This window comes from Chiloscyllium plagiosum, chromosome 3 (assembly GCF_004010195.1).
Source record: "Chiloscyllium plagiosum isolate BGI_BamShark_2017 chromosome 3, ASM401019v2, whole genome shotgun sequence".
Lineage (NCBI taxonomy): Eukaryota > Metazoa > Chordata > Chondrichthyes > Orectolobiformes > Hemiscylliidae > Chiloscyllium > Chiloscyllium plagiosum.
In genome coordinates this window covers 23,021,598-23,048,378 of record NC_057712.1, presented here as the reverse complement: position 1 = coordinate 23,048,378, position 26,781 = coordinate 23,021,598, and the positions used below count along the sequence as shown (strand labels likewise).

The window sequence follows — 26,781 nt, the reverse complement described above, 5'->3', positions numbered from 1 at the left end:
GTGCAAGCATTTATCTTAATCTAAGATCATTCTGACCTACACATCCCTCAATTTATTGCCGTCCATGTGCAATTGGATTTTTAAAAATGAAATCCATTATCTTCATCATTGATGTCAGCTTTTTATTTGAACCTTCATAATTTAATTAACTAAATTAAAAGTCACAAATGGTCAGGATGAGATTTAAACTCAGGTCCCCAAATTATTAATCCAGCTCTCTTGTTTCTGAGGCCATGTAATTACTATGCTACAATACCCATAGCTGGTTACCTTCATTATCACAATCAACAAGCAAATCACCCAAATGTTTGCAAAGTACACTTTTAAGACAGAAAAATTATAGAAGGTTTACAGAATAAAATTCTGTCTTAATTCATTCCTGTCCAGAACGATAATCAAGAAATTCAGCCAAAAAGTCTGTATGTATTTAAACAATAGGTAAAACTAAACACAATGTGGACTAAATGAAAAACCCAGGTAGTAAAAAGTTCATTTACTTTTCTAAGTATTTTTTTGCACCAGATGTCAAGCCCCACAGGTAACACTTTGAAGTTTGTTATGAATGCAAAATGAAAATTCAACAAAATACATGAAAAAGTCATTCCTTCTACTGGAGTTAGAAATTTACAAGTAGGTGCCAGTGCCTTTGATATCACAAACAATTACAATAATCCAAATTTTCCAATTGGGTCACCTTACTACTTAAACAGTGACCAGTAAATATAGGTCAGGTAAACTGTTGAGGTTTTTAAGCAACTGGACTTTGTGGCCACATTTGTTATCACTGTTGTTTAGATGGTAAGCTGTGGAGTTTAATGCCCTTTAGAATATGTCTGATTTTCATTCCAGCTGAAATCAAAAGAATCAAAACTGGCTTAGTTCAATCTGGGACAGGGCCTCAGCTGCCAGATTTCCAGCCTGGACTCTAAAATGGGTGAACTTGAATCAGGGAGTGTCTCAGTTTTCGTTTCTATTGAAGAGATGTAAAACTGACTATTTACATTGATTTTATGTTACCACCCTTTCCATGATCACTGATCTGGAGATGCATTGGTTTTCAATGAACTTATGGTACTTTATTTCCCAAACATAAACTGCTCAGAATGACATGTTTAACACATTTATACTTAAAAATGAAAGCTAAAGTGTCACATATGAAAAATTATCAAAAACATAACTGCATAGACAACAATGATTATTAAACTAAATTTACATGTTATGTAAATCATCAGAGAATATTGTTAAAATGTAGCACTCAATTATTTCTAGGGACAAAGGAGAACATAAATCCAGAAAACACTACTATGTATTTGATGATTTCCTAAAATATTTCTTGCTATGTATTATAACGTAACTGAAGAAAGAGGAGCAGGGTACAACATTTGGCCTCTCAGGTTTGCTCTGTCATTCATTGAAATCATGACAGAAACAATTGTTCCTTTAACTCCACTGAATGGAAGGTTTGAGTTATAAGGAGAGGCTGGCTAGACTGCAACTTTTTTCATTACAGCACAGGAGGTTGATGGGATGACCTTACAAAGGTTTATTAAAATCATGAGGATTATAGATAAGGTGAATAGCAGATGTCTTTTCCCTAAGGTGGGGGATTTCAAGACTAGGGGGCATACCTTTTAAGGTGAGAGCAGAAAGATTTTAAAAAGACGTGAGATGCAACTTTTTTTACACAGAGTATCGTTCGTGTCTGGAATGAACTGCAGAGGAGGTGATAGATGCAGGTAAAGTCACAATATTTAAAAGACATTTGGATAAGTACATGAATAAAAAATGTTTGGAAAGATATGGGCCAAGCACAGGCAGGTGGGACTAATTTAGTTTGGGATTATGGTCGGCATGAACTGGTTGGAGCAAAGGGGCTGTTTTCGTGCTGTATGACTCTGATTCACTTTCTGCCTGCTCACCAACTCTTCCCTTTAATCGTTTACTCCTCTGTAGATCAAAATTTGTCTAACTCTGACTTGAATATATTCAATAACACAGTCTTCCTTTGCTCTTCATGTTAGAGCATTTCAAAGACTAACAACCATCAGAGAATATGGTTTTTCCTTACCTCAGTCTTAAATGTGAGACTTTTTGTTTTTAAAATGTGTCCTCTTCCACTAGTTCCAGATTTCCCAATGAGAAGAAACATACCCTGTTAACACTCTGAAAATCAATATAATCATCACTTATTCTTCTGAATTCTAATAGGCCCAATCTTTTCCACATAAAATTGCCCCATCGTCCCAGGATTCAGTCCAGTTAACTTTCTCTGAATTCTTTCAATTACAATTTATCCCTTCTTAGTTTAGGAGACCAAAACTAGATATAGCACTCTAGGTGTGGTATTCTCAATGTCGAAAAGTGTTGTGCTGGAAAAGCACAGTAAGTCAGGCAGCATCCGAGGAGCAGGAGATTTGACGTTTCGGGCATAAGACCAACTCTCCTGCTCTCCAGATGCTGCCTGACCTCCTGTGCTTTTCCAGTGCCACCCTTTGACTCTGACTCTCCAGCATCTGCAGTCCTCACTTTCTCCGTGGTCTTCTCAATGTTCTGGATAATTACAGAATGACTTCCTTACTTTCATACTCTGCCTTCCTTGCAATAAAGGCCAAAATTCCACTTATCTTCCTAATTACTTGTCATACCTTCCTGCTAAGATTTCATGTCATATACAAGGACACTCAAATCCTTCCACACCTTCAGTTTTTGCCCATTTATATAATACTCTGCTATTCTGTTCTTCCAGCATTATACTTCATCTATCAAAGATTTGTCTACTCACTGAAATTATCAATACCCTATTTGCAGACTCTTTGAGGAGAATGTTTCTGGCCCTCAGGAAAGAAGATCATGGTGGCAGAAGGTGGTTAAAATGGAGGGATCAGTGTTAGATTGGCTCCTTAACCATGTCCTACCAGAGAATCTGCAAGACATTCTGTGCATACATCCAATTCATTAATATAATGTAAATATCTAAGATACCACCCCCCCCCCCCCCCCCCCCCCCACTGGCTACCAAAGCTGTAGAATGGAACACCTATGTTTTATTGAATTCTCTTGAATTTATTTGGTTTTTGCATAGTTCTCAGACTTTGAGTTCAATTATATATTATTTATTGTTCACAATCCCTGTTTGAACCACAAACAATAACCTTGTTTATTTTTAATTAAATATTATTCATACAAACTATTTATAGGATTAATGTAGTACTGCTTGCATGTTACATCATTTTGCATATTTCTCAATCGCCTCGAAACCTACACTGTGAATTGTACTTGAATGCTTACTACCTAAAGGACATAGCTGCTTGAGCTGGGTCTGCAGCAGAGGGCAAAGGAACCAACAAAAGGTAAACTCACCAACTTGCTTGCTACAAATGCATCTGTGACCAAGTCAGTATTGGTAAGAGTGACCACTGCACAGTTCTCATGGAGTCACAGCTCTACCTTCACATTGAGAACACCCTTCATCTGTGTGGCACTATCGCCATGCTAGATGGGACAGATTTCGAATATATTCAAAACTCAACACTCGGCATCCATGAGGTGCTATGGGCCATCGACAGCAACTCATACTCTCGACACAATATGCAACTACATTTCCCGGCACGTCCTCCAGGAAACCTGCTTTCAGGACCTCCTTTTTTTTCCCCACCAAAATGGACTATGATCTTTGGCTGTTCACTCTTGACCAAAAGAATGTCACCCATTCTATCACACTGTTGACCTTGGCACAAGGAAAGCAACATACTATCCTGGATTCATGGTTACAGCTATAGAAATGTCTGTCTGTTTCCCAAAATAAAGAAAGCCCTTGCAGAATTGCACACCCACTGTCCTCCTTTTCCTCCTGTACAGCTGAGCTGCCTGTGGTGTCACTGACTTGGCTCTAATAGTACTCTCCTGAGTATCAATTACTCTCACCAGTATCCAAAGCAGATTACTAATTTGTCAGCAAGGTATTCTCAAGGGACTTCTGCACTCTCTGCTTGATTCTCTTGAATTCTCTGAAATCAGGCAGAGATTGCAGAAGTCATCCACTTCTACTTGAACACCCCGAAACTGCAGTATGACCACATCCCTGAACATGTCAACCATATTGTCCTCTACATTGTGAATAGTGACATCAACTACTCAAATTTCAAAACCCAGAACTCTGCTTGTGCAGATAGTGACAATTCCTATGGATGTGTTGTCTTGGACTTATACCGTGTTTAGGACTTACCACATTCCACATTGTTGAGGTGCTTGCCATTTTTTAACTGTATTTTTTTTAAAAAATCATCCATGACTGGGCCAGTAGTTATTGCACATCCTTAATTATCCAGAGGACAGTTTGGAGTCAACGACAATGCTGTGGGTCTGGAGTCACATGTACACCAGATCAGGTTAGGGTGGCAGATTTCCTTCTGCAATGAGCATTAGTGAACCAGATTGTTTTTTTAAAATGACAATTGACAGTAGTTGCCATTAGGCCAGCGTTTTTATTAAATGTTGGAATTTTTACTGAATTCCAGTTTTATTATCTGCCACATTGGGATTCAAACGCATGTTCACCAGAACATTAGCCTGTGGTTATTAGTCTGGTGAAATAACCACTGCACCATTATATTTACCAAATATTTATTACATGTAGAATAGTTTACCAACAGCTCCTTCAGCTGCACTGAAGGAGGTATCAAATTCTGGACAGTGAAGAAAATAAATTTTAAAAAGCATCTTCTCCCACTGCTCTGAACCCAGCATTAACCAAACTCCCTCTGCTTGAAATCACCATTGTTTTCTGTTTTATTGATTTCAATGAAGCAAAATCAATGTAATTTTATTGCTATCAGACATTCCATAAAACTGAAAATTATCTTTACTGTGTCATGATCAATTGATGGTACCAAATATTTGCAAAATGATACAACTTCGAAAAGCAAAACATGCAACATCTGTAAATCAATAAATACAGCCATTAAAAGTCCCAACAAAAACAGCAACTAAAATGTCATATTCCTCATTATTAAATATTAGTTTTGTTTTCACAGTGTCGATGATGGAACAAATAGTAAATGACAAAGTCATGAGTTAAGTGTGGTGAGCATTTGGCAGAGAATCAGTAACGGACGTCCAAATCCTCTGTTCCTTTTCACAAGTGTGAAGCAGAGAGCTTCATTCATCCTCTTTTGGCAAATACATCATCTCAATGGCACAATCCGCCAGACAAGGCTAGTCCCAGGTGCAGATTACTGATCTGTGCTGAACTACTTGGACGCCATTAGGAGTGGCAGTGACATTAATCTCAATGCTCTTGAGTTTGCAATAATCAGAATGGCTAAGGTTTGTGCTCAAGATTGCTATCTATAATGTGTTACAAACATGTGGACGTTGGCTGCAGATAAGAGCAGGTTGACTGTGATTTTCACTCCACCTTATATATCGTTACCTTGATTGCACTTATTAGTAAGAGTGAAATATAATTACTTGGGATGTGGTATCATGAAGCACTCCTCATACACAAAAGGAGAATTTGACATGAGCCAATATCATTAAGAAACAAAAGCTGCTTGGTGAGGGATGCTAACCTCGCATTTCCAGATTTTCATTAAATGCAATAACCTGAGAATACAATTCCATCAGAAGTTGCAAAACTAATATCAACCAATTATGATCTGCCTTCTCAAGCAATTGTTTGCCCACATAACACTTCAATTGTGCAATTTCTTGTATTTATCTTCACCACCGTTCCTCTGAACTCCTCTACTGTCTCCAGGTTGTTACATTGATTTCCTAAGATTCAGTACTGGAGGATCAGACATTTTCTCCAAATAATATCAAAATAAGACCAAAGTCACTGTTTTCCATCCCCATCACAAACTCTGTTCCCTAGTCATGACTCCATTCAATATGGGTCTTTTACTGGATGGAAAGTCATAACTAACAGTGTGTGACAAAGATCAATCCATGTTTACGATCCATGTTTACGACTTGGAGGAGGGGGAGAAAAGCAATGTATCCAAATTTGCTGATGATATGAAAATAGGTGGGAGGGCATGTTGTGATGAAGACATAAGGAATCTGCAAGGGAATACAGTCAGGTTGAGTGAAGTTTCAAAAATAATATCAACCAATCATGATCTACCTTCTCAAGCAATTGTTTGAGAAGGGCTTATGCCCGAAACGTCGATTCTCCTGTTCCTTGGATGCTGCCTGACCTGCTGCGCTTTTCCAGCAACACATATTCAGCTCTGATCTCCAGCATCTGCAGCCCTCACTTTCTCCAGGTTGAGTGAGTTGGCAATAACGTCATATATTAAGTTTAATTCAGGAAAATACACTTTGGAAAAAAGAATCAAAAGGCAGATATTATGTAAAAGGGACAAACTCTAACTAGTGCTATACTGCAGGATGAGTCTTCTTGTGCATGAAATACAAAGAGTTTGCAATGTAAATGCAGCAGGTAAGTAATCAAGCAAATTGAATTTTATCCTTTAGATTTGGAGTTTAAAACTAGGGAAATTTTGTTACTATGAGGCTGCATCTGGGGTACTGAGTAGTTTTGGTCCCTGTTTTTAAGAAAGTGTACACTGGCATTGGAGGCAGTTCAAAAGACATTCACGTGACTGATTCCTGATATTAAGGTTGACTTATCAAAAATGGGTAAATAGGTTAGGTCTTGATCATTGCAATATACAAGATTTGTGAGGGGGCTTGATAGGGTACACACTAAGAAGAAATTTCCGCTTCTCGAGAATTCAAAATTAGGGTACAGTGGTTAGCACTGCTATTCTACTGTGCCAGAAACCCAGGTTTAATTGGGTGACTGTGTGAAATTTGCACACTTCCCCGTGTGGGTTTCTGCTGGGTGCACTTTTTTTCTCCCACAGTCCAAAGACATGCAGGCTCAGTGGATTAGCCATGATAAATGCAGGTTTACAGAAATAGAATAGGGGAGGTAGGGGTGATGTTCTCCAGAGGGTCAGTGCAGACTTGGTGGGCCGAAAGGCCTCGATATGCACTGTAGGGATTCTACGTTCCTCTCCATGGCAACAGTCGACAGATGAAACAGATTCCATAACTTTGGTGTTATACTTAATCCCAAGAATACTTTCTGACATATTGTACCACTTCCACCTCCCCAGTATCATCCATCTTCTCCATTGCCAGAAGTCTCCTGCATGTCTTTGTTGAACTCTAAAATTGACTAATCCAAAATATTCTTTGCTGGCTGTATCATCTATTTTCTATAGGTTTGATTTAATCCAAAACTGTGACCCATATCTCAACATCTCACTCATCTGTCACCAAGATATTCACTGACTACCTTTGTTTCCAGTTCAGCAATGTTCACTTTTAACACAATTATCCTTGTTTTCAAATCGCTCCATGGTCACAACCATGGAAATATTGTTGTGACTTCCTCTGATTGTGCAACCTTCCAAGTCCTCTGTTCTCATCCACTTTAACTGATCCACCGCCAATGTCAAATTTGGTTTGATAATGCTCTTATGAAATGCCTTGGGAGGTTTGGCTCAACTGAAGGTGCTATATATGTGCAAGCTGGGTTTTTTTTCTGCACTGCAGCCATTCCCAATTGAAACTGCAGGAGATTTCATTTCCTGTTGTTGGACTCCAGGTTTTGGTCTTTCTCAATTCTACTTTCACCTCTAATACTTTGCCAACCATCCATGTCAGCCTTCTTATGCGACCAACAAGTTAAATTGACCAGTTTTAAATAGAAAATCATTGATGTTTATTAGGATGGACATCAGACTGAAGATGGAAGGTACAGAAAGAGAGTGAAAGAGCAAATCACAGCTAAGACAATACATGAAAAGATACTGGTAGATAACATAAAAGGGAGGTCCAAAGTTTTGTCCAGACATATAAATAGTAGAAGGGTAATAAGAGGAGGAATGGGACTCACTCGGGATTAAATAAAAGATTTACATCTGCAGACAGAGGTCATAGTTGAGGTATATGGTGAATACTTTGCATCTATCTTTACCAAAGATGAAAATGCTACACCATTCATAGGGGAAAAAAAAGTTATTTCAGAAATTTGAGGGGCTTAAATTGGCAAGGAAGAGCTAGTGGATAAGCTGTCAGTAATCAGATTAATAAGGCACCAGGACTGGATAAGATGCATCCATGGATACTGACACAATGAGAGTGGAAATTGCAAAGACTATGGCCATAATTATCCCATTGTTCTTAGACTCAGGGATGGTGCCACAGAATGGAGAATTGCAAATGCTACACCCCCATTCAATGTAGTGCAAAGACAAGCCCAGCAACTACATACTAATCAGTTTAACTTCTGTGGCAGGATTGCTTCTAAAAATTATGATTCAAGACAGTATGAAGCAAATGTGGGTTAACTAACAAAAGTGAGAATAGAGAACATGATGGCACAAAGGTAATATTCCTGGATCTGGAGACACAGGCTGATGCTCAGAGCACCAGGGTTTGAATGCACCTTGGCAATGGTTACTGTACTGAAAAGCATCGACTTTGAACAGATCTAGCACTTGGGAGCTGTGCATCAATAAGATGCTTGGGACTTCAAGAGTTGCAGAATTTTGTTCAACCACTATCTGCAACCTTTTGGGCTGGCACATCCCCTACTCTATTATTGCCATCACGCTGTGGTGCTGAACCTGGATCAAAGAGAAGTATGCCAAAAACAGCACCAGTTCCAGGCACAACTAAAATTGAGTTGCCAAGATGGTGTAACTACAAAACAGAAAGCTTGCACGCCAGACAGTGGAAGGAACTTGGAATAGACAGAGCTAAGCAATCACACACAGATACGGGGAGAATGTGCAAACTTCTCACAGTCAGTCACTCAAGGTTGGAATTGAACCCAGGTTCCTGGCCCACTGAGGCAGCAGTGCTAATCACTGAGCCACTGTGCCACCCTAATTCTGGGAATAAAACTGAAGACTCATGCTCCAGAATTTGTTACACCTCAAGCCAACAGTACAGCACTGCAATCTACCTGCATTGTGGAAATCTGCCCTTGTATGACCTGGGCACAAAAAAAATAGGACAAATTCTATCCAGCCAATTACTGCCCCACCAGTCAACTCTCAATTGTCAATGATTTGGAGGTGCCGGCGTTGGACTGGGGTGTACAAAGTTAAAAATCACACAACACCAGGTTATTGTCCAACAGGTTTATTTGTGCTAGGTCTAGTGCTTCCAAGATAAACCTGTTGGATTAAAACCTGGTGTTGTGTGATCTTAACTCACTTATCAAGTGAAGAGATTGTCAACAGAGCAATCAAGCAGCACTTGCTCCACAATAAACTGCTCACTGAGGCTTAGTTGGATTCTGTTCAAGTTACTCAGCTTCTGAGCTAATTATGCTCGTGGTCTAAACATGACTGAGGTGACACGCTGGCTCAGTGGTTAGCCAGTGCTGCAGCCTCACAGTGCCAGGGACAGCTTCAAATTCTACAGTCCAAAGATGTGCAGGTTAGATAGCTTGGGCAAAAAGGTTAGATAGATTGGCCAAACTAAATTGCCCATAGTGTCCAGAGATGTGTAGGTGAGATGGGTTGACCATGGGAAATGCAGGGTTACAAGGATAAGGTAGCAGGGTGACTCTAGGTAGGATGTTCTTCAGGGAGTCGGTGTGGACATGTTGAGCTGAATGGCCTGTTTCCACATTGCAGAAAATTCAGCATAATTCACGACTCCTCAGATATAGTCTATGCCCAGATGCAGCAAGACCCAGACAATATTCAAGCTTGGGCTGATAAGTGCAATAATCAATCACAGCACACAAATGACTATCTCCAACAAGACAGTACGTAACTGTCTCTTTAGATGTTCTATTGAATGATTCTATGCTATTATTGGGTTTAGGAGAAAGTGAGGACTGCATATGCTGGAGCTCAGAGTCGAGAGTGTAATGCTGGAAAAGCACAGCAAGTCAGGCAGCATCCGAGGAGCAGGAGAATCAACATTTCGGGTATAAGTCCTTCATCAGGAATGGCTGATGAAGGGCTTATGCCCAAAACGTCGAATCTCCTGCTCCTCAGATGCTGCTTGACCTGCTATGCTTTTCCAGCATTACACTCTCGACTATTATAGGGTTTAGGCTTGACCTGAAACTGAATTCAACCAGCTATGTGAAAACTGTAGTTACGAGAGCAGAGCAGAGTTCATAAATTTTGCAGTCTCTTACCACTCCAATCCTTGTCCACCATCTACAAGGTATCTAGCCAGAGATACATGATGGAATACTCTACAACAGCCGAGATGAATGCAGCTCTAACAACAACCAAGAAGCTTGCCACCATCCCAAACAAAGGAGCTGACTTGATTGGCACCTCATTCATGAGCTTCAACATTAATTCCCTCCACCACTGATGCACAAAGCCACCTTGCTACAACATTTCAGTTTCCTAGCACTTACATGCTTCAGCTTAACTGACATCTTCAAAGACAGAAATTTATTTCTCCGGAATATGGCGAATATAATTTTAAAAATTCAAAAATTACATAATAAACAAAAACATAATTATATTTATCCACTAAATTGGCTACAATGCTTTCAGTAAAGATTTAATTTGAGGCCTTACTCTCTCGTTAAAGCCTAGATTTGGAATTGATGTGTTTTCCCAGATCTATGACATATGTATTTGTACCATTTAACGAGCAGAATTCATCAAATAAACCTGTTTCCCCTTCAATGAGCTTCTTACCATAGAATCTCTACAGTGTTGAAGCAGGCCATTCAGTCCATCATGTCCACACCAACCCCCTTGAAGAGCAACCCACCCATATCCATCCTGCTACCCCATTCTTACAACCCCACATTTCCCATGGTCAACCCACCTAACTTACACATCTCTGAACACTATGGGCGATTTAGCTTGGCCAATCCATCTAACCTGCACATCTTTGGACTTTGGGAGGAAACCGGACTACCCAGAGGAAACCCACGCAGACACAGGGAGAATGTATGAACTCCACACAGACAGTCACCCAAGACAGGAATTGAACCCAGGTCCCTGACGCTGCAAAGCAGCAGTACTAACCACTGAGCCACCAGTTCAGAAAATTTTCATAATTATGTTAAGAAAAGCTAGAAACAAATTTAAAATAGATTGTTCAGATAATATTTATTTCCTTTTGATTCTTTCACAAGATAAGGATGCTGCTGGCTGGAGCATAATTTATTACACGTCCCTAAATACTGTTGAAAAAGTGTTGGTGCACTATCATTTCAAGCCCACAACGATGGTCACTGGAGAACTATAGCCAAAGCCCTTCAGAAGGGAGTTTCAGAGACACTGAGGAAAAAGTGATATATGGTATTTGCAATTCATAATGGTTACTGACTTGGTGAGGGAGTGGAAGTGCAAGTGATGGTGTTCCCATGCAGCAACTGCCTTTCTAAGTGATGATGGCTATAGCTGCTGTCAAAGAAGCCTTGTTGAATACTGCAGTGTATTTTGTAAACGGCCCATACTTACACCATTGTTTTTAAGTGGCGGAGGAAATGAGTTTTAAAAGTGACAAAAATGGGACCAATCAAATGGCTGTTTAATGCTGCTTATTGTCAAGTTACTTGAGTGATGTTGGAACTGCACTCATTCAGGCAACTGTGACTTGTGCCTGGGAGATGATGTTGGGCCTCTGGGGAGTCAGGTGGTGATCTCCTTGCTGCAGAATTTCTCAATTCTGGCCTGCCTTCGAAGTCTCTGAATTTATATGGCTAGTCCAGTTCAGTGTCTGATCAATGGTAACCCCCAGGATGTTGACATGGAGAGGTTATTCAGTGATGGCCATTGAATGTCAAAGGGAAATGGTTCAATTCTTTCCAGTTGGAATTGGCATAACCTGTCATTTATAAAGAATGAATGTTGCTTGAGTGTCTTTTTTAAACAGAGTGGTGGTGTCTATATCCATATAAACTAAAGCACAACAACTAATTACATGCTCGTGGTAACTTTTGATTTATGTTTCAGAAATTTTTAATTCCAAAGAGATAGAGGTGGGGGAGATATTAATTTCCTGTGTGCATCAGGTACAGTGATTTACATGGCCACTTGATACCGCCAGTGAGAAGAGAATATTTTGCGAGTTTCACTGATTTCCCATTTCCAGTATTGAGATGGGTGCATTACTGTTTACAATGCAGAGTTGGTATGATGTCGATTTGAAGCTACCTCTGAAATCAGAGCTTAAGTCAAATCCAACCATACAGGATTAATGTGGATTTCACCAGTTTCCTTATTTCCCCTCCCCCCCCGCATTATCCCAGATCCAACCTTCTAACTCAGCACTGCCTTCAAGACCTGTCCTACCTGTCCATCTTCCTTCCCACCTAGCCGCTCCACCCTCCTCTCCGACCTACACCCCCACTTTCATCTACCTATCGCACATTCAGCCACATTCCCCCCAGCCTCACCCCCCCTCCCATTTATCTCTCTACCCCTTGACTCACAAACCTCATTCTTGATGAAGGGCTTATGCCCGAAACGTCGATTGTCCTGCTCCTCGGATGCTGCTTGATCTACTGCGCTTTTCCAGCACCACACTCACGACTCTGATCTCCAGCATCTGCAGTCCTCACTTTCTCCTCTGAAATCAGAGCTGTCTATTCATGGTACACTTCCCCAGGATCAATTTTTTTTGCAATGATCTATAACAGGCAAGACATCCCAGTTTTCACATTGCAGCATGCAGGGTCCCAGTAGAGCAGGCAATGGCGTGCAAGGAGTTCTCCTCTCCCTGAGAGGGAGTTACAGCACCAGAGTAGCTGACAGGCACAGGAAGAGATGGCAGAGAATGTGTGTAGTATTAGTCTGAAATGTTGAAAACCGTACATTGATCTTAACTGTGCAAGAAAAGCAAGAATGATTTCTTCATCTGTCTGAAAACGATGCTTTATAACATCCCTACACTAACCCGTATTTGGAGTGTGGAGCTGTGCTGGGTTGCTGGGGAGGAGTGAAGCTAACACATTGAGTAATTAACTGTTGCAAGAGAACGTAGCTACGAGCTGGAGCTGTTCCCTTTTGCTTCATCTTTGTTGTCACTTGAGTTTCCTTTCTCAGGAGGCAAAAGGCCTTTCTGCTGTGCCGTCTCCAATTGCCGTCCCTGGTGCACTGTAATACTGTACAAATGACAATGATCAGGGACACTTTTTCCCAGGCTGTACTGCAGAACGTCCCCAGAGCTGTCCAGACATTATTTGTGCTCTCCAATCATCTGCTCTTGTAATCACATGATCTGTTTGAATCTTATTTCAGCAGGCTTGCATTGTTATTGCAGAGGTGAAATAAGCCACATTTGAAGAGGCAGCTTTCGTTGCTAAGCATCCATGCTGTAACATAATATGCATGTATATAGTTGGAGCAGGGGAAATGGTGATCTGTCCCTGTATAAAGGTATAATATAGGAAATGTAAGCATGGAACCTGCATGAATTGCAGGCACTGGGCAAAGACTAATCTAAACTGAAGGGAATGAAATGCTTATGGCTGGTGCCTCTTCAACAGGATTCTTGTGGGCTACACAAGATGCAGTCAATCACATCCTGAACTTCATGGAACCAAGAACATTTATAACCTCACAAACTTTTCCTGCTGGTTCCTGAAGAAAATTACTTGCTGGCTGGCCTTTGCACAGACAGCATCAGTCACCTGTTTGATGTATTGTCTCTGCTCAGGGCAATCCTCCAAACCCATTCCAACATTGCAAGTTCATTTCCATCAAGAGCCTACCCAATTTTGAAATCATTGATTGTTTACACTTTCACCATCCTCATGAGCAGTGAGCTCCATGTCATTCCAACTCACTATGTGAAGAAGATTCTCATCATATTCCTTGACAATTTCTTGCCTGAGATCTTAAGTCTGTATCCCCAGGTCCTTGTACTAACTGCTAATTACAACAGTTTTCCCTGGTTTTGTATTTAAGCCTGTTATAGTCTTGTAAACCACAAGCAATCTCCTCTGAATCTCCTTTACTCTAACCTTTCTCAGCTAAGCTTGAAACTAAAGCTCTGCAGCACTAGATCCATTCTGGTAAGTCTTCTCTGCACCCTCCAAAGGTTGTTCACAAACTTCCTAAAGTAGATCAGATCTTAATTTGGTCCTTTTATTGGGATTTCATCTGTGCCAGAGTTTTATCAAGATTCTATATAACTCGCCTGTTTTTGTATTTATGTTTTATGAACCCATGACCCCATATCCTTTGTTAAACACTCACAACATGATCTGTCAACTTTAAAGAATGATACACATATATTCCAGTTCACCATCTTCCTGACACTTTTTAGAAATGTACCATTAAATTTGTCTTGCTCCTCCTTATCCTTTTGCAAAGTGCATTACCTCATACTTCTCTGTATTAAGATCCATCTGCTACTTTCCTGCTCATTCTGCTAACCTATCTATGTACTGTTGCAGGCAATTCATATTATCCTTACAGGTGGTTGATCTTCCAAGTTTGATATGATCGGCAAATTTTAAAATTTTACTGTTTTCGCAAGTCCATGTCATTTATGGTGGTCATAGCAACGACCCAGTGGACCACTATTTGTCTGTCTGAAAAATAACTACTTCCAACAACTTGGTGTTTCCAATCCGTAAGCTAATTGTTTTTGTGCAATTAGACATTGATTCTCTGCCCACCCCATCCCATTCCTTGAAATTTGATTTTGTTGAGCAGTCTTTTATGTGTTAGTTGCTAAACATTTTCTTGAAATCCATGTACACAACATCCATGCATTTCCTACATCAACTTTCTCTGATATTTTATCCAGACATTGAATTAGATTGGCTAAGCATGATCAACAGTCACAAATCCCTGCTGGGTCTCTTTAGTTAAAGCACAATTCTTCAAGTGCTTGGTCATTACTTCCATTTTAAAAATCACACAACACCAGGTTATAGTTGAACAGGTTTAATTGGAAGCACTAGCTTTCAGGACAACCACGTGATAAAGGAGCAGCGCTCCAAAAGCTAGTGCCTCCAATTAAACCTGTTGGACTATAACCTGGTGTTGTATGATTCTTAACTTTGTACACCCCAGTCCAACACCAGCATCACCAAATCATTACTTCCATGATTATTGTTTCTAAAACCTTATCACTACTGACGATAACTTAACTGGGTGGAGTTGCCAGGACTATCTTTACACTTTCTCTGAAATAAGGCTGTCAGCTATGCCTCCCTCCAGTCTTCTGTTAGATCTCCCATATCTAGAGAAGATTAGAGTTTAAAGACAAGCCCTTGAAATATTTCCATCTCCACTTTCTCACAACCTGGGATGCAAGCCATCTGGACCCAGTGACTTATCTCCTCCATACACAGCATAGAACCTGAGGTGAAAAAAATTGAGAAATATAGAGTGGTTTGCATGTGATCACGTCTGAAATGAGTTTTGAGTCCTGCTCAATGGACTACTGTAAATGGATTGCTTAAAAAAAACTCTCTGGAGAAGCACAGTCTTCTTATTCATCAATCATCAGTACGCTGGGTAAAGGTTATTCTGGGCCTATAGACTCTATAAGCACCATAATGACAGCTGTAAGCAGCCATTCTTCTTTGTGACTTCCATGGAGCCCTAAACATAATGACATGATGCTCTCTCATCTAATGATGTTCTGCTTTCTCCTCTTCTTCCAGTCAGAATGAACTGGCCAAGCTGTCTCCCATTTTTGCAGTAACCAGGTCCTTTTTAAACTTGAAGTAAATCAAAAATGCAGTGATTTCTAACTCCAAAAAGCACCTCCATAAGTGAAACCATGTTTTCTAATAGATCCCAATGATTTGAGTACTTGCACATGAGTATCACAAAGGGAAGACTGTGTTACATAGGCTGGCTTCAGCATTCAGCCTTATTAATTCAAACAAAAATTGCACTGGAATCCGAATAACATCACTGGACTCCAATTTGTGTGTAATAATGAGACTTCTAAGAGCACTAGCTAGCTCATTGGAGTCAACGTAGAATTACGTTCAGCAGGAAGGCTCTTGGTACAGTATTGCAACCATCCAATCATATGTGGAAAACCAGGCAATGGCGAGATGAAGATCAGCCCAAAAATGTCTTCCTCAAAACTAAGTGTAAATTTCACACAACTTGTTTGACATTAAAATAAACAGCCTATTTTACCTGAATGTTTCCTGTTGATAATTAAAAATGGTAAACAATCTAACTGTTAGCAGCAGCCAACTTGGGAACACAAGGGACATTGACCATCATCTACCATGATCCCATGGTAAGGAACAGTGGTGATGGCGTTTTGACAGGTCCTTGGATTTTCCCACTTGTCTTGTGAGCAAACTGTTACTGGGATAGTGGGAGAAAGTGAGGACTGCAGATGCTGGAGATCAGAGCTGAAAATGTGTTACTGGAAAAGCGCAGCAGGTCAGGCAGCATCCAAGGAGCCTTTTCCAGCTGGAATAGTGGGAGCCAAATCTAGGATTCCTCACGTAGTGAGTTCCTGTTTGACCAACTGAGTGATGACTTGACAAGTAAGATCAGATATCCAGAAAGATGATGGTGAGCCCCAACAGCAACCAGGCAGTTTCATGACAGAAACCTTGATCAAGCTACGCTCCACCATTCAAAGAACACTTACCCCACGGTTTGTCAGCACACCTTCTACACCTCCGACAGGCCACTTTCCAAATCTCTTTGGTGAACACAGAGGCACCTCCACCTAATTTTGGCGACAAGCCTCTGATTTACAATGAGCAAAAGCAGTACCACAAAAGAACACAGAAAATAAGCAGAAATAAACATAAAATAGTATCATATGGGCTTGAAAAATGTGAAAACGTGGTATTAATTGACTACAGTTCCCTCTGTTTCTTCTGTGGACTTGTAAGTCACCCAAACACATCAATTGAGGGCAATTATGTGCACAACAGTTTGGTTTGCTGTCTGTTCACCTCATTAGTATGAATCCAAATTATGTTAATTTCCTTTCTTCTCTAAATGTGGGGGCAAGAACGCTAAATGGTGATGAACACATCATCCCCACCAGCAGGCTAATTCACTGGAACACTACCCTCTCCCCCATTCAGCTCATTAAAACTGTATAGATAAGGAAAGGCACATAGCTCAGCCGAGCACTGGCTTCGTCCACTTGCAACCTGAAACACCAGCAGTTGATGGCCAATCAGAGGCCAACTGTTCTGGGTCCTAGTGTACACTAATTGGGGACTGCCCCTCAGGGGATCCAGTGATGTAGAGGTAAGTCCTTATTGTCAACTTCTTACCAAGTTGGGCGGGGGGGGTCACTGGAGGGGGAGGTGTGGTGGAAAGGAGTCAGAGGTGAGACCTGAGAGTGACTATCAGAGGCAACCTCCCCCAATAAACTCAACAGGCATGTCATCACAGTTGTACAGTTGGGAGGCATATAATGGTCTAAGTGGCAAGTTTAAGCCTTCCATTGGCATCTATGAACTGTCTCACCCAACACATTTGACAAGGTGGTGAAAGGACAGTTGAGTTTCTTTCCAGGGAAGACTTGCTCAATTAATTATTTCCCCTTCTCACCCCCCTTTGTCACTACCTCCAGGGAGAAAAGTCACATCCAGCGGCTGAACACCTACTTTTTCTGCCTCAATTCAGCATCTCACAAAGGCGAGCTTGACAAGTAGTCAGGTATAATTTAAAATGAGTGGGATCCACAAAAATGCCCAAAGGTTTGTAATCCCTGCCAGACAGCTGCCGAGATGGTTGATGCAAATACGTACATCAATACCAGTGAGATATTATTCTGAAGTTGGTATTTAAAAACATTGATGGAAATGTGTTGCTGGAAAAGCGCAGCAGGTCAGGCAGCATCTAGGGAACAGCAGAATCGACGTTTCGGGCATTAGCCCTTCTTCAGGAAGGCTAATGCCCGAAACGTCGATTCTCCTGTTCCCTAGATGCTGCCTGACCTGCTGCGCTTTTCCAGCAACACATTTCCATCTCTGATCTCCAGCATCTGCAGACCTCACTTTCTCCCCATTTAAAAACATTGCTTTGGCAGATAATAGCAGTTTCAACCTGAAGATCTTTAACTGACTGGCAAAAGTGACAACACTTCCTATTCCCAAGAAGCACTATCCTCTACCTTAATTGTAAGTTTCACCAAGGAAAATGCTTCATAGCAACAATAGATTAGATTACTTTACAGTGTGGAAACAGGCCCTTCGGCCCAACAAGTCCACACCGACCCGCCGAAGCACAAACCACCCATACCCCTACATTTACCCCTTACCTAACACTACGGACAATTTAGCATGGCCAATTCACCTGACCTGCACATCTTTGGACTGTGGGAGGAAACCGGAGCACCCGGCGACACTGTTCCACTGTGCCGCCCAATAGTTAAGTGCTTACCAACATAAATGGAAGTGAATGATGTGATGTTTACTTTCCATCACTACTTTTTTATCACATGCCTACTGCACATGATGGGAGATCTAAGTATTATTATTAGACTATTTATTATGTGAGTGGCTGGAGCATCTACACCATGGGGTTCATTTTCTGTAGTCACCTTGTGAGATTCTCCACTTCTAAAACATTACTTAGAAATTTGCAACCAGTGAAAAAGGGGTCAGTCAGGAGTTTAAATCTGCAGCGTTTCAGATGCTGCAATTCCAAAGTTAGCCACGCTGTGGAGAAGAGTCTCTAAATAAAGAGCAGAGAAGAGGAATTTTCTGGATGACCTCCTCTGGAATTGTGCCATCGCTAACTTGGAAGCTGGAAACTTCAAAATATCCTGATGTCCAAATAAAACAGGTGCCACATCCCTTACATATGCTTATTGAGATCCCTTCCACTTTAAAATGAGCAACATCTTAAGTCAGTAACAAATTATTCCTTTTATTTATTGTTTATGGCAATCATAATGCATTGCTGATGAGGCCAATATTTATGACCCATCTAGAATTGCTCTTGGGAAGGTTGTGCTGCCTTCTTGGACTACAGTAGACCATTTAGCCTCTACTGTGTAGGTACAGCTACAGCGCTGCTATGTAGGAAGCTCCAGGATTTTGACCAGTGATAGTCAGGGTGTGGTGATATAGTTCCAATTCAGGTTAATGTGCGTGGCCTTGAGGGAAACTTGATGCTGATATGGTTTCCATATATCTGCTATCCTTGTTTCTCCTAGAATAGCAGAGGTCAGAGGTTTTGAGGATGCTTTCAATAAATCAATGTTGAGTTATTGCAATTCATCTTGCAGATAACACTGCAATCATGGTGCAACTCACATTTGCTCGCAACACAAAGCTTTGTCACTGTGCCTCAGTACATGTGACAATAAATTCAATTCAATTCAACAATGACATAAGGTGTGAATACTTAGGGGGATAAAGTACAAGAGCAAGGAGGTGATGTTAAGCTTGTATAAGGTGATTTTTAGATCTTAGTGCAGTATTGTGTACAGTTCTGAGCACCAAATTATAGGAAGAATGTGAACACCTTGGAGAGAGCGCACAAGTGATTTACAAAAAAATGGTTCCAGGGACGAGAAACTTTAGTTATGAGGACAGATTGAAGAAGTTGAGAATGGTCTCTTGGGAGAAAAGATCTGATAGAGGTTTTCAAACAATATCAGCATGCTGGATAGTGTGGATAGGGAGAAACTGTTCCTATTCATTAAGAGAGCAAGAATGAGAGAGCATAGATAATAGTGACTTCCAAAAGTAGCAAATGTGACATGAGGGAAAACCTTTTCAACAGTAAGCAGTTAGAATCTGTAATAGACTACCTGGTAGTGTGGTGAAGATTACTCATACCCTTTCTGCATATAGATACAGTTGAATAAACATGTCGACAGTTCACTGCTGTAGATTCAGACTAAAATTATGCAAGTTCATCTTGGTCAAACATTTTTTGAATTTGATTGTACGATTGTTATAATCTGGAGAATGCTTGCAACTGGGTCAAAATTCTGGTGCTCCTTACATAACATGGCTGTGGGCGTACCTACACTGTGTGCAATGCAATTGTTCAAGAAAGCGACTCATCACTATCCTCCCAAGATTAATGAGAGATGGCAAACTTTGGACTGGATTTGACAATCAATTGTGAAGTAGTAGCCCTCAACTTGACCTTGAGAGGAGCTGTACATGAAGATCTCACAGTATGTATTTTCCAATGACAGTTTGTTTCTGATGACACATCACAATCCCAGCAACACTGATGACATCAAGGAGGGCAAGAAGCCAGTCAAATTGAAGAATTCTCAGAGACAGCAAACAAATCATCATTGCATCACTTCATTTTTATTTTGTTTCTGCAAGTATAATAAATGATTTGGGAATAAATACTGATTCTAATAGAAGCAAAAACAAAATTATTTTAAGAACGTACAGAATACCTTATTCTAATGAAGAAGTGTTATATTCAACAACTATGAAATTAGCCTTGCTGGGCCAAATTGCCTTCTGAGCAATATTTTATGAACATAGAACATCACAGAAAGCTTAGTTACAATTCATTCTACAAGATGAAACATTTTCAAGGATTTTTACAGTGAAACTAAGAGCAGAAGTTCTTGTCAGTTCACTGATTTTTAATTGATTACAGTCCAGATGCAACTCAACAGTGCACCCTATAGGGAAGGGTAGAATCACTGACAGCAACATCTGGATTTTCAGATTTTAACTGTGCAGGTGTAGACTCCAGAAGTCCCTGTCAGTTTGAGAGGAGTAATAATGGCAAATCTTAACAGTTTTGATGTGACTGTGATTGCAAAATCCAGGCCATTACTGTTAGCTTAAAATGTCCATGTTCCTTGGCAGAGGTACAATATACTTTGAAGCTGTTTGTACGTGATCACTGTCTATCAGGTACTGGCTTTTCCTATCCTAAGTGTGCTGGGCTTGCCTCACAATGTGAAGTCAGCTCATTTACATATTTCTAAATCATCCAGACGCACTGAGCATGATGTACTTGGAGTTTGCCAAGTTCAGGGGGTGAAGTTTCCTTTCCAGCTGCTCCCAAGAGGCTGTTGGCTATGCTCAAGACCGAACAGTGTTTACGTTCTACTAAAGGATCAGTTCGGGACATTCAGTGGAACAGGTGCTAGAGGTCCTGGTCACAAGAAGACATGCACTAAATGGTGTCAGTTTCAGCGAAAAGGTCAACCCCGCAACAATCCCCCAAAGTAATATTACTGGAGTATGTAAATATAGGCAGGAGAGGATGATCAACTCTATGACCTTTAACTCCTCCCAAGTGAAGTGCCCAACAAGGTTATGAGCAATCAAAAGATTGAGAAAAAGTGAAATCAGAACCCTCCACCAATTTCATGTGGGGAGAAGGTCCAGTGTCACTATTCCTTTAGTTTCCCTCATTTAGTTAATCCTTCAAACACTGATCAAAATTCAGCATGCCAATATTACCTTTCACCAAATTTCAGTCATTCACCCCATTTCAAAATAGAAGTGTAAGCAATTTAATATCTGTTTTATAACTTACTAAGTGAACTAATGGCAAGGAATGGGTGAGTGTGTCAGGGGTGGGTGGAGCCTGCTTAGTCAACCACCCGAAGAGCAGGAAAACAGCTGGAATTTATAGAGAGGATAATCTCAGTGCCTTCAACAACTTGCACATTTACACTGAACTAACTGTCTCTGTATGTCCTTCACTAATGCTACATATTGAAGCCTCGTGGAATCTTTTGGGTGTCTGCCAAACAATACTTACAGTATGGTGAGTTGCTGGATCCCTGGACAAGTTTGGAATCTATAACCAAATAAAGAAAACATAGCTAGTTTGGGGCTCTTGATAATAAAAGACACCAGCACACACCCCACACCCCACAGCAAACTGAGATCCTAAGCTTAAGCGTTGCTTCTCTCAGGAATGGATTGACTATTACGTAGAGACTGTTAATTCTAATCTAATCTAATTACTTTGCTGGCCTCACAATGTTGGAGAACAAGATCAGCATGATGTCAATTTCAATAGCCTCACTGCCGCTCGGAAGTCACTTCCCACACAGATCACCAAGGGTGAATTCAATAACCATGGAACAGCAGAATAGCAAGTGGTGATGAAAAAAACCTCTTAGACAACTGCTTTTGTCAAATTCCATGCCACTTCACTCAACTGACTACAGCAGAGCTGTTGCTTGTCAGTTCTTCAACGACTGCACAATTTTCACTAACAAGATCTACATGTAGCCCAGTAAAAAGAGACAATGAGCCTTTTTTTATGGAGCTGCACACAAAATTTAATAGCCACTAACTTCACTCCCATTGAGTATGCACTTAAGAGGAGCATGGAGGAAAATTAAAAGTTGCATCCATTCATTTTGATTCACAAAAAGCACAGTTAATCAGATGCAAAAATATTTACACCATACAAGTCAGAGCTAATTCAGTTGAATTGATTGAAACATGAATATATGTGAAAGATCTGGATATTGCAGGAGAAATGAGGCACCATTTGTAGTGCTGGCAATGCCCAAAGCCTAACAACACCATGGGCATGAACCATTGTCATATTGATATCAGAACTCGATGGACTAGCTCTGATACAGGAAGCAAGTCAATGCAGGGCTATGTAAGTATAAATAGCAATACTATTACATGCAAAACAAGTGAGTGGGTGTATTAATTTACGTGGCTCAGTGTAGCTTATTCTATCTTAATGAGGATGATTAAAGATTACCAACACTCAAGGAAAGAAACTTAAAGGACAGAAAACAGGATGCCAATTAGCTGAATAGACACTGTGGATGAATAGAGTAAGGAAATAAATAAGTATCACTGGTTAAGAAGAAAAATTAAACTCTGACAGCAATATTGCCACTCTACCAGTGACTCAGAAAAGAGAAAATGTCTACTCTTGATAGCTAACCAAAGACTCCTCCTCAGAAGTATCAGTATGAAGATATCAGGTGATAAAAAGTTTTCATGCAATCCGTGACCAAATACCCAGTCAACATTCACTGTCTAGATTCAATTACAGCAAATGAGCACCAGGATTTTGGACCTCCTCAGAAGTATCAGTATGAAGATATCAGGTGATAAAAAGAGTTTTCATGCAATCCGTGACCAAATACCCAGTCAACATTCACTGTCTAGATTCAATTACAGCAAATGAGCACCAGGATTTTGGACTTGATGGTGATTTTATGCCTATGAAACTACATGACTCAGTGATTAGCATGACTGTCTCACAGCACCAGGGACTTGGGTTGAACTTCAGCCTGGGGTGGCTGTGTGGAGTTTACACATTCTCTTTGTTTCCTCCCACAGTTCAAAGTTAGGTGGATTGGCCGTGCTAAATTGCCTTATAGTATCAAGGGATGTGCTGGCTAGGTGAGTTAGTCATGAGTTAAAGGGATAGGGTAGGGTGGGGGACGATCTGGGTGGGATACTCTTTGGAGAGTCAGTACTGAATGGACTCTTTCTATACATTAGAGATTCTATATCTCACTTATAGGGGATGAGGATGGCAGAGTGGGAATTACTGGTCCAGTAATTCAGACACCCAGGCTCGTGCTCTGGAAACACAAGATTAAATTCATTTGTGAATCTGGTGGAATTTAAATGCAATTGATAAAATCTGGAACATAAAGCTATTCTCAGTCACAGTGGGTATGCAACTATCTTTGATTGTTGTAAAAGCCCATCTAGTTTAACTAATGTCCTGTACAGATGGAATCTGTTTTCTTCACCTGATCAAGCTACATGTGACTCCAGACCAAGAGCAATGTAATTTACTCTTAATGTCCCTCTAAAATGGACTGGCAGGCTACTCAATTTGATTACAATCAGAGATGAAATGCCTACATTGTATCAAAGATGAGAGAAAATATAGAAGGGAGGGAAGGAAAGAGAGAACTGATTCAGTAAAGAAGGTGAGAAAGGTGTGTGTGTGTGTCGGGAGGTGGGAGTTGTCTCGGAAGTTAAATGACATATCCTATTGTCAAAACAGTCTTCACCCTGGCAAGCATGATCAGGTCATCATGTTGTCTGTTCACTATTAACTTCTAAGTAAGAAGGACACTACAGGATAATCCAACAGCTAAGGGTCAATGAAAGAGTGACAACTGAAAAGTAGGATACTACAGCCTGCAGTGAGCAGGATCAGATGTTTTAAATTGAAATTTTACCTACTTTGTGAAACTCCCTTATTGCTAAAATCAATCTCATCTGCAACACATGATTGATCGTATGTTACTATGTATGGTAAGGAACTGTTAATAGCATTACAGTACATATCAATTGGATAATTATTCAGAAAACAAGGATTAAAAACATTGTGTTGTGAATCATGTGATAATGTTAATCTAATATTGTGCTATTAAGACCAGCTCTGATACTCTCAGCACTGTAGCAACATCTCCAACCAACATGAATGCCTCACCCCCACATCCACACATTAGCACACCACTTGGTCTATTCTTTAGTGCAATTAGAACAGATGAGACACTGGGTTTAATTTTTCTAGCTCAAATGGAAAAGTAGAATGACAGAAAATTCTAGCCTGTTAAAAATGACAAAAGATTCAATCTCAAGATAATGCCAACATCCATAAATTGTTTGATTGGTATTTCTGTTATGGTCATTATGATCCCAGATTTGAGTTCAAACCGATAATTCCATACTGTGTCCATCTGACCTCCTACTGTCAGCTGATAACATCCATGACTAGAAATTGATATTTATGATGAACTCCCTTAAAAAAAATCGATGATTTCAGAATTGGGTCAAGACTGACAGCTACACGAACATTTACAGAAAGGGATGAATGTAGTCTGTGTGGAACATGTTAGATCATCAACAGCAGAAACTATGGAAGTACCATGCAAGGAAGGCATCTGGTCAAGGATGAATAATAAACAGTGTATGGTGAGATACACATTCTGGAGTTTTGCATCATTTATCTTCAAATATAGGAAAATGTTTGAAGAACTATCCCTGAAGAAATGAAATACCTTGAATGTAGAGGATTGCACATGGCTTGTCAGAGCTGTAGGCTTGCTCACTCAAAATGTTTGCTCTCATTTCAGGTTTTGTAGCATTCTTACATTCTCAGTATAATCTCATCATCATAGCAAGGTTAACAGATAAGTACACTTTAGACCAGTGTAAATAATTTTTTTCACGGGATTGCTTTCAATGGTAACAGGTAGCATGCCATGTGATGTACCATGCAATCAGGTGTCATACTGTTGTTATCACTTTCCCTTACAGTTAAATGTGCCCTAAGAAAAGGGAGAAAAAATAAATTGAATTGCAAAATGCTACCTTTCCAAGCCTGGAACATTTTGACAATTTAACCTTGAAAGGTTATGTTAAAAATAATTTAGAAACAAACAAATTACAACTGAAGGAAATGGCACAGCTGTGGGTCAGTCACAGCTTGCATTTATACAGCACCCGCAATGTAATACAACACCCCAGGAAGCTTCACAGAAACATTAACAAACCAAATTTGACACACAACCACATCAAGAAGATATTAGGGCAGTTAACCAAACGTTTGGTCAAAGAGCTTGTTTTTATGGAAAGTCTTAATGGGGCAAAGAAGAGGTAGTATGCTTCTAAGACAAACACATAGAACAATAAAACTCAACACAATTACACTAATTGAGGCACTGCATGCAAATACAGCACATTATTCCTCTCTTAGACATGTAAATATTTGATAGGTCTCTCATTTGTTTCATTTGTAATAATGTCCTCCAACTGTTATCAACTCAAACAATTAATGTAAACCATAACTGCACATGGGCTTTGATGCAATACAATTACCAAATAAGCAACTTGTAATTGTGAAAGCAAATTTGCAAAAGTCACTTGTTAGACTCCACTAGGGAAGAACTGTTCACAGTCTGACAGACAATGGACAGCATCACAAAGTTTAGATTAGATTAGATCAGATTCCCTACAGTTTGGAAACAGGCCCTTCGGCCCAACAAGTCCACACCGACCCTCCGAAGAGCAACCCACCCAGACCCATTCCCCTACATTCACCCCTGACTAATGCGCCTCACATTACGGGCAATTTAGCACGGCCAATTCACCGCGCCTGCACATTTTTGGACTGTGGGAGGAAACCGGAGCACCCGGAGGAGACACGGGGAGAATGTGCGAACTCCAAACAGACAGTTGCCCGAGGCAGGAATTGAACCCGTGTCCCTGGCATTGTGAGGCAGCAGTGCTAACCACTTCCACTGTGCTGCCCTAAACTAACTAGTATCCACAGAGTATGAACACACGACTGGCTTGATAATTCAGATACGCTGGTCAAAAGCCTACAAAATAAAATTCAGAAAACATACATGGGAGGTGTGTTCCACAGAAAACTGAGACTGTTCCTCATTGCCTGAAAGTAGTGAGATCCAGCACACCACATCATTCCATCAGGAAGGAAGCCTGCCTGAGTACATGGAGCAAACTAGTTACTACAGTCTAAGGACAGTTGGAGTTGAGGGACCTGTCCCATAAAATGAATGACAGCACCAAACAAAAAAATGTCCTCAGTCACTGAGTCTGTGAGAAACACCACAGAATAGCAAAAGAAAAAAATACAGTTCTAACAAATCCAGAGAAAGACATAGTGCATCTTTTTGTTCCCTAAAAAGAGATCTTTCTTTTCCATGACGTACATATTAGATTAGATTAGCTTCCCTACAGTATGGAAACAGGCCCTTCTGCTCAACAAGTCCACACTAATCCTCCGAAGAGCAACCCACCCAGACCTATTCCCCTATCCTATATTTATCCCTGACTAATGCACCTAACACTATGGGCAATTTAGCATGGCCAATTCATCTGACCTGCACATCTTTGGG

General features: G+C 40.4%; 1 protein-coding gene across 7 annotated transcripts in view; it reads right to left on the bottom strand.

The window, feature by feature from the left end:
- Positions 1-26,781, bottom strand: part of LOC122541729 (myelin transcription factor 1-like protein) — a 438,359-nt gene that overhangs the window by 379,595 nt on the left and 31,983 nt on the right. Inside the window, exon 2 of one of the 7 annotated variants that reach the window (XM_043678643.1) lies at positions 21,675-21,713. The exons of the other annotated variants lie outside the window; for them this stretch is intronic. The gene's annotated coding sequence lies outside the window, so the exon portion shown is untranslated. The remainder of the gene's footprint in view (positions 1-21,674; positions 21,714-26,781) is intronic. 7 annotated transcript variants of the gene reach the window in all.